The sequence below is a fragment of the Trachypithecus francoisi genome, unplaced genomic scaffold (assembly GCF_009764315.1).
Source record: "Trachypithecus francoisi isolate TF-2019V2 unplaced genomic scaffold, Tfra_2.0 Lachesis_group6, whole genome shotgun sequence".
Classification (NCBI taxonomy): Eukaryota; Metazoa; Chordata; class Mammalia; order Primates; family Cercopithecidae; genus Trachypithecus; species Trachypithecus francoisi.
Genome location: NW_022681471.1, coordinates 116535064 through 116543214, shown reverse-complemented (window position 1 = coordinate 116543214; position 8151 = coordinate 116535064). Strand labels below are relative to the sequence as shown.

General features: G+C 48.4%; 1 non-coding gene across 1 annotated transcript; it reads right to left on the bottom strand.

Moving 5' to 3' along the window:
- Nucleotides 1–4027: 4027 nt before the first annotated feature.
- TRNAV-UAC lies at nucleotides 4028–4100 on the bottom strand. The gene has a single exon. It is a non-coding gene; the product is annotated as a tRNA-Val (tRNA).
- Nucleotides 4101–8151: the final 4051 nt, after the last annotated feature.

Below are 8151 nucleotides of genomic sequence, written 5' to 3'. Positions count from 1 at the left end.
GTCCCAGCTACTCGGGAGGCTGAGGCAGGAGAATGGTGTAAACCCGGGAGGCGGAGCTTGCAGTGAGCTGAGATCCGGCCACTGCACTCCAGCCTGGGTGACAGAGTGAGACTCCGTCTCAAAAAAAAAAAAAAGAAATACAATAAATTAGCCGGATGTGGTGGTGCGTGCCTGTAGTCCCAGCTACTAGGGAGGCTGAGGCAGGAGGATGACTTGAGCCTGGGAGGTTGAGGCTGCAGTGAGCCGTGAAACCAAGAGTTCTGATTCCCTGCTTGTGTGAGTTTCGCTGCGTCTTTCTACCAGGTCATTTGCAGAGCACAGAGACCTCCTTCTCCCTGCTTTTAATTTATTTTTTGTAACACACACAAATACACGATGTCCACAAAGAAGACAGTCAACCAATTTCGATCGTCTGGATGAACCTGAGGAGAAATTCTGAGCAGATGGGTACTTGAGAATTGAGAGAGGCATGAAAGAATATTATTTCAAAGATTGAGAGGGAATTGGAACTGGATGACATTTTAGAGATTTGCCCTTATTTTTTCCTAATTGAGGCATATCACTTCTGCTAGGGTCATATTTAGAAATTTTAAAATGAGTGAGTGTATTGAGTCTCTGGGGTTTCCTGACTCTCAGTTGGATTATGTTTTTTATTAGATGCCAGTGGTACTGGGCATGTTACATTAATCCATATTTAAACTAGGGTGACCTTACGTCCTGATTTGCCCTGGATGGTCCTGGGTTACACCTGTTGTCCCAGCAGAATTATTAATAGCATCCTCCTCCACCGTCAATAGCATTCCAGTTTGGAATATTAAATTCTGCAATCACTCCAACTTTGACTCCTAAAAGTTTTCTAGAATATGCCATAATTTCTCACTAATTATTGCAACTTATGGCTATTTTATAGATTTCTGAAACCCATCCTTTTTTCTGCTGGATTTTAAGCATCCTTTGAATTTTAGAAGGCTCCTCACAGAACTGGAAAGCCATCCACATAAAGACAACTGTTGTTCATTAATAACACATGTTAGTTAATTAACATGTGTTGCTAATTAATAATATTGATATTATTCAGGTGATATTCCTATTTATCAATGATATTAATTAAATTATATATTAAGCATGCAATGAATGTCAATGGTTGAATAGCACATACCTTCATAGCCAAAGAGAAGTAATAGCAAAAAGCCTTCTATCTTGTGTGACATCTTCCCCTCGTCCTCGGCCGAAGCTCTACCTTACTGAACTGGAGAGCTGGCCCAGGAGCAGGGGATTAAGTTGAGCCCTGGCCTCATTAAGCATCTTAATCCATTTAGTTCTTAGGTCTTCGGCTGAGCCCCATCAAGTTAACCCACAGAGTTACCTGCCTCAACAAGGAAGTTTCATGGAAGATACTTGCATCAACTGAGATTCAGTTTGCGAGGAAGATACTTTTCGTTCTTTGTTTCTGTTTTTGTTTTTGATGGAGTTTCGCTCTTGTCACCCAGGATGGAGTGCAATGGCGCCATCTCAGCTCACTGCAACCTCTGCCTCCCGGTTCAATCTAGTCTCCTGCCTCAGCCTCCCGAGTAGCTGGGATTACAGGCGTCCGCCACCACGCCCAGCTATTTTTTTGTATTTTGGTAGAGATGGGGTTTGGACCTCCAAAGTGCTGGGATTACAGGCATGAGCCACTGCGCCCAGCCCATACTGTTTTCATTCTATCTTAATGTAAGGAAAGCAATGGAGGCAGAGAGGAACTACACCCAGAAGTCTCAGGTCTTCGTCGTTTCTTCGCCATCATCTTCTAGGGGGTGACCTTGAGCAATTTCCTGCCATGTAAGCACTAACATTCTCGAATTGTATTAAAATGTCATGGATTCCCCTCTTTGAAAGCAACTAGGCATCATGTGCACACCTACTCACCCAGGAAAATGCTAAATTTCGTGGTGGTGGGAGGACAGTTACACAAAGCTGTGCATTGCTGTGTTACTTTTAACGACAACAAATTGGAAACAATCTAAATGGCCAAGGTCAGGGAGCTGGTTAAGTAAATCAGGAGATGAGTACAGCCTGGTAGGGTTAAGAGCACAGACTGCCAACTCAGACTGGCTGCCAAATCGCAGCACTAGCACTTGTTACATTGTGACCTCAGGGCAAGTTATTAACATCTCTGTGCCTAAATTTTCTCATCTGTAAGATGAGATAATAATGCCTACTTTCTAGAGTTATTTTGAGGCTTACAAGAGATCATATATACAAAATACTTAGCACAGTGCAAAACATAATTAGCTATTATTTTTACATCATCATTCAGAATAAAGTTGATGGGAGGAAAAGGGCAGTTGTTTAATAGGTATAGAGTTTGAATTTTGCAAGATGAAAAAGTTCCAGAGATCTGTTTCACAACAGTGTGAATATACTTAACACTACTGAACTGTACACTTAAAAATGATTAAGGTGGGCTGGAGGTGGTGGCTCACACCTGTAATCCCAGCACTTTGGGAGGCCAAGGCAAGCAGATCACTTGAGGTCAGGAGTTCGAGACCAGCCTGGGCAACATGGTGATACCTCGTATCTACCAAAAATACAAAAATTAGCCGGGCATGGTGGCGTGCACCTGTAATCCCAGCTACTCGGGAGGCTGAGGCAGGAGAATCGCTTGAACCCAGGAGGCCGAGGTTGCAGTAAGCTGAGATGGCGCCACTGCACTCCAGCCTGGGTGACAGAGCCAGACTCTGTCTCAAAAAAAAAAAGAAAAAAGGCCGGGCGCAGTGGCTCATGCCTGTAATTCCAGCACTTTGGGAGGCCAAGGCGGGCGGATCACGAGGTCAGGAGATCGAGACCATCCTGGCTAACATGGTGAAACCCCGTCTCTACTAAAAATACAAAAAAAATTAGCCAGGCGAGGTGGCGGGCACCTGTAGTCCCAGCTACTCGGGAGGCAGAGGCAGGAGAATGGCGTGAACCCAGGAGGCGGAGCTTGCAGTGAGCCGAGATCACGCCACTGCACTCCATCCAGCCTGGGCGACAGAGCGAGACTCTGTCTCAAAAAAAAAAAAGAAAACAAACAAACAAAAAAAATGGTTAAGGTGGTTTAAAAAAAGAATTAAGTTGAAGTGATTGTAATAACAGGGAAAGAGTTATAATAAGTTAGGAAAAGACGCAAATTTCTACACTGTTAAGGATGCACAACTAGGTTGAAAAATGCAGAGAAAAATACTGAGTGACCTTTCTCATTTTATTTTTTTGCTACCGCCATCTCACCATGGCCCACCCCTCATTCCTCTTGTCAAAGATAAAAAAGCCAATATTTAAACAAATAATAAACTCCCCAAACGAAACTGTAATGAAATAGTAAAGAGGAACAGAAAGAAACTAGAGAAACGTTTGCTCATTCAACCAGTATTTATTGAATGTCTACAAGCCTGACATTTATTTCATACTATGTATGAACTCTATTCCACAAATTCTACTGCTGCATTATAAAGGACTGTGTTTTTTTTTTTTTTTTCTTGCTCTGTACATCAGAGTTTAATGAAAAATAGAACTTTTAATCAGAGTCATAATAATGATCGACCTTTAATAATTCAGCTGCAGTCAAAGCGCTGCTGTATTGCCTGCCACATTTTAGTTGGAGGTTGGGTGGCCGGCCCTTGCTGACTTGCAGGCAAAGGGCAGCCAGATGCATTCCCCAAGCGCCCGATTTTCGGAGGCGTACTGGGAGGAGAGGTGGGGTAGGGCCTGGCCGGATCGGGGGCGCCGGATTGGGTCTAGGACTTCGCCTGGCCCCTGCCCTCCACTATTTCTCGTGTCAGACGATGGCGGCAGCGACCTTGTGGGATAGGAGAGGGTATCTGTTATTTCACTTCTGCGAGAAAAACATGCCAAAAATTTTAAAAAGAAGAAAAGGACAAAGAAAAACACTTTGTGGTCGCGTTTTGTTTGTGTAACCGAAACCCTTTTTTTTTTTTTTTTTTTTGAAAAACCAAACACACCAAACTCCTGGAGGATTAGGAGGCAAAAGGAGCCGTCTCAGCGACTGTGGTTCCACTGGGGCTCGAACCCAGGACCTTCTGCGTGTAAAGCAGACGTGATAACCACTACACTATGGAACCGCTACGTGTAAGTAGCGCGTTGAGACTTTATTCATAGACTCATAGCAGTGCCAGCCCCCTCCGCGGAGCCCCGCCCCTTCACCGTGATCCTGCCCCCGAGGCGCGGGGTTTGCGGCGGCTCTGGGTCGCTGGCTCCGGCGTTTGGGCAGCTCGTCATCCCTGTCCGCCAGAGTCGCGGCCCCTGGGACCAGGGCGAGGCCGGGGCCCCGGCCGAGAGCACCTCCCCGCTATCACCTATTTCCCTCAGTCGAGGTGCCGGCGGGGCGGCTCGACGGCCGGAAGTGCACCCTGCTCGGGCCCTGCACCCCCGGCAGCTTCCTCCGCCCGCGAGGGTCCCGCGCTTTCCCATTTCCCCTACCAGCAAACTGATCCTCGGCCACCCGGCCCACTTGCCCGTCGGAAGTCAGAAGGCGGCGTGGAAGGCCTTGCTTCTGGAGCAAGGAGGACAGGGGCAACCCTTGGAACCAAGTCAGGCAGCGCAGGGGATGGGGGTGGGCCGGGGCGCACTTTTGCTTTGGCGCCTGGCTTGCCGGGGTTGGAAAAGGCCGCTGGTTAGCGGGCCCTTTGCCCGAGGGTGTGGACCTCTTCCCGCTCCCCTGCCCCTTCCCGCAGCCTTCTTCCCCTCCAGAGGCCAGGCCTAGGGAGGTGCAAATGGCAGGGCTTCCGTTAGGTCCCCTTGGTCTAGGGCTGCAGGGATGGGGGGACGAAGAAGTGTAGACGGGCCACCCCTCTATGGCTTCCAGGGAGGCAGCGGCCCTGGCCACGTGATTGAGGGGCCCAGTGCAAAATGAAGATGCCAGGCACCTTGTTGTTAAGTTCTTGAGAATTTCACACGGTAACAGCAGAATATTCAACCCGGCGCGGGGTCCCTGACTTGGTGGTAGGACTGTAGTCTGGGTAAGGGGCTGGTACCCTCCATCACAAAGGGTGCTTCTTGTTTTTCATCGTCAGTGTCATTTGCCTTCTTCAGGGCTTCCAGATGGATCTTCGTCACCACCCTAGGATTGCTTACCATCCTCAAGCTTGAAAACACACCTGTAATCATTTGGCGGGGGTTGGGGGGGCGCATCTTCAAGCGCCCAGGTGAACTTTGTCTGCAGGCAGCAGCTGTCCTTTTTGCTAGATCTTCCGCTGAGGTCGGTAGGTTGATAAAGTGATACTGATTTTATGGCAGGAACTCCCTTCAGCCAACTCCTGTCTTCCTGGGAAGGCCTCTGGAAGAAACCAGGTGGGTGCAGGGAACACTAATGTGGGGGTCACGATCTGGATGTTCGTCTTGATTTGGCCATTTATGAGCTGGGTACTCGAGCTAGTCTGTTCACCTCCGGTCTCAGTCTCCTTTGTGAAATACAAGGGTTGGACTAAACACGTCCACTTTCACCTCTGGGTCTCAATGTTATGCCCATCTTCCAGGTAGGAAAACGGAGGCAGTTATCCGCCATGTAATTTCCCCCCCCAGAAATAGAGGCAGGCTAGCTAGTGGCGTGGGTTTTTCTAGTACCTGCTTCCGATGTCTGCAGTTAGCTCCCTGTCATGTTCATCATGGGCCCCCTTCTAGTCTGCTTTTTTGGTGAGACATTTTCAGAGGCCTCTGGAGCGCTTGATGCCTAGATTGTGGGCCACGAGATGACCAGAGTGGCCAGCCACCAGCCAGAGGATGCATTCGTGAGAGCTCCACGTTTCCCACTCAGGACTCCTGGGAAGCCTGATAATAAGTGTTTCCCACCTGTTTCCAAACCCCTAGCAGTCAAAAACAAGATCGCCAAGAATTGGCCCTAAAATTACACCCACTGGTTGTGTTTTGGATGGTGTCTCTAGGAAATGCTTTGCTCTCCAGCCCCCCACATCCCGATTTTTCTGTCTGCCCCTGGCTCTAAAGGTATGTTTGCCAAGTTCCCACACTTAACCTCCGTGTAGAAAAGAAGCTGGTGTCACTCTGTTGCATGCAACACAGGTATCTGCCTTTGATGAAAAACTCTTGTTCCTTTTCTCCATTCCAGGAAGGAAACTACGTTCTGTTCTCCCCACCGTCCCTCACAAGGTGTCATCACAATCTTTTTTTTTTTTGAGACGGAGTCTTGCTCTGTCACCCAGGCTGGAGTGCAGTGGCACGATCTCAGCTCACTGCAACCTCTGCCTCCCGTTCAAGTGATTCTCCTGCCTCAGCCACCCAAGTAGCTGGGATTACAGGCACCCCCCACCATACCCGGCCTACTTTTTGTATTTTAGTAGAAATGGGGTTTCACCCTGTTGGCCAGGTTGATCTCGAGCTCCTGGCCTCAAGTGATCCACCTGCCTCGGCCTCCTGAAGTGCTGGGATTACAGGCCACCGCTCCCAGCCCCACCCAGCTTAAATTCTGTGGTCATTTTTATCACTTGCTTGTTTGCCCTTTCATTTCTTCCTTGTGCTTGTTGGTAAAACCACAGTCTCTCACATCTGACTATCTCCCTACCCTGCCCCTGAACACGGCCCAAGAAGAACACATCCAAGCTGACTGGTTTCACACTGAATTCGTGACTGCTTAGCTCAAGTGAGCCCTTTCTGCAGTCCAGAATATGTGTCCACTTTTCCTAAAGGACAGTTTCATGTCTTGTCTCCGTAAACCTCCTGTACCCCCAACCCCAATCTCGGTTACAGCTGATGACCTAGCTTCCTATTGCGGTGAACAAATGGAGGCAATCAGAAGAGAACTTCTGCAAGTCCCCTGCCAGCCACCGTCTGCTCTCATGCGCTTCCTCCGGATCAGAATGAGTTGGGACTGGCTAACTGTGTGGTAGGGGGCTGTCCTGTGTATTGTAGGATGTTTTGCAGCATCCCTGGCCTCTATTCACTAGGTGCCTGTGGCACACATCCTCCCCCACCACCCAGTTGTGATGACCCAAAATGTCTGCTGGGGTACAAAATCTTGGGAGTTATTTGGCAATATCTGGAGACACTTTTGTTGGTTATGACTGGGAGAGGGGTACTATAGGCACCCAGTAGGGAGAGGCCAGGGGCACTGCCAAACATCCTGTGGTGCCAGCTACTCTGGGGGAATGAGGCAGGAAGGATCCCTTGAGCTCAGGAGGTCGAGGCTATTGTGAGCCATGATTGCACCACTGCACTCCAGCCTGGGTATTAGACTGAGAACCTGTCAAAAAAAAAAAAAAAAAGGCCGGGTGCAATGGCTCACACTTGTAATCCCAGCACTTTGGGAAGCTGAGGTGGACGGATTGCTTGAGCTCAGGAGTTCGAGACCAGGCTGGCCAACATGGCAAAACCCCAACTCTATTTAAAAAAATACAAAAAATTAGCCAGGTGTGGTGGTGCACACCTATAGTCCCAGCTACTCTGGAGGACTGAGGCGGGGAGGATCCCTTGAGCCTGGGGAGGTCGAGGCTGCAACAAGCCCAGATTGTATCACTGCACTCTAGCCTGGTCGACAGAGTGAGACCCTATCTCAAAAACGAAAACAAAAGCAAAAAAACAGGATAAAGCTCTCTTAATTCTACTTCCACCTGTGCCACTTCCGTTTCTCTGCTCTCCTTTGTAACACAATTCTTAGATTGGTTTTTGGTGCTCTCTCTTCTGTTCCTGCCCTTGGGACTTGTTCTAGCACTCCACCAAAATTCCTCTGATCCAGTGACTTCCACATTGCTACACAGGATAGCTCTTCCTTTTCATCGGATTTGATGTACCAGCAACATTGACAACAACCCATCACTCCATTTTGAGGTACTCTCCCCTCGGCATTTAGGATGCCGCCCTTTGGCGATGTTTCTTTCCTCTCACTGCATACTCCCTGTTGGTTACTTTGCTAGAGCCTCATCTCTTTGACCTTTAAACACAGCCGTACCTCAGAGGTCTTGGTGCTTGGACTTCTCTATTCATTCTCACCACCCCAGCGACCTCATTGAATCTAATGGCTTTTAATACCATTGAGAACCTAGAAGATTGCAAGTGTGTATCTCTAGTCTAGACTTTTCTCCCAAACTCCAGACCTACATGTTCAACATCTCCATTTAGATGTCTGTTAAGCATCTCACATGTCTGTGCCCACGCTCCTGATCT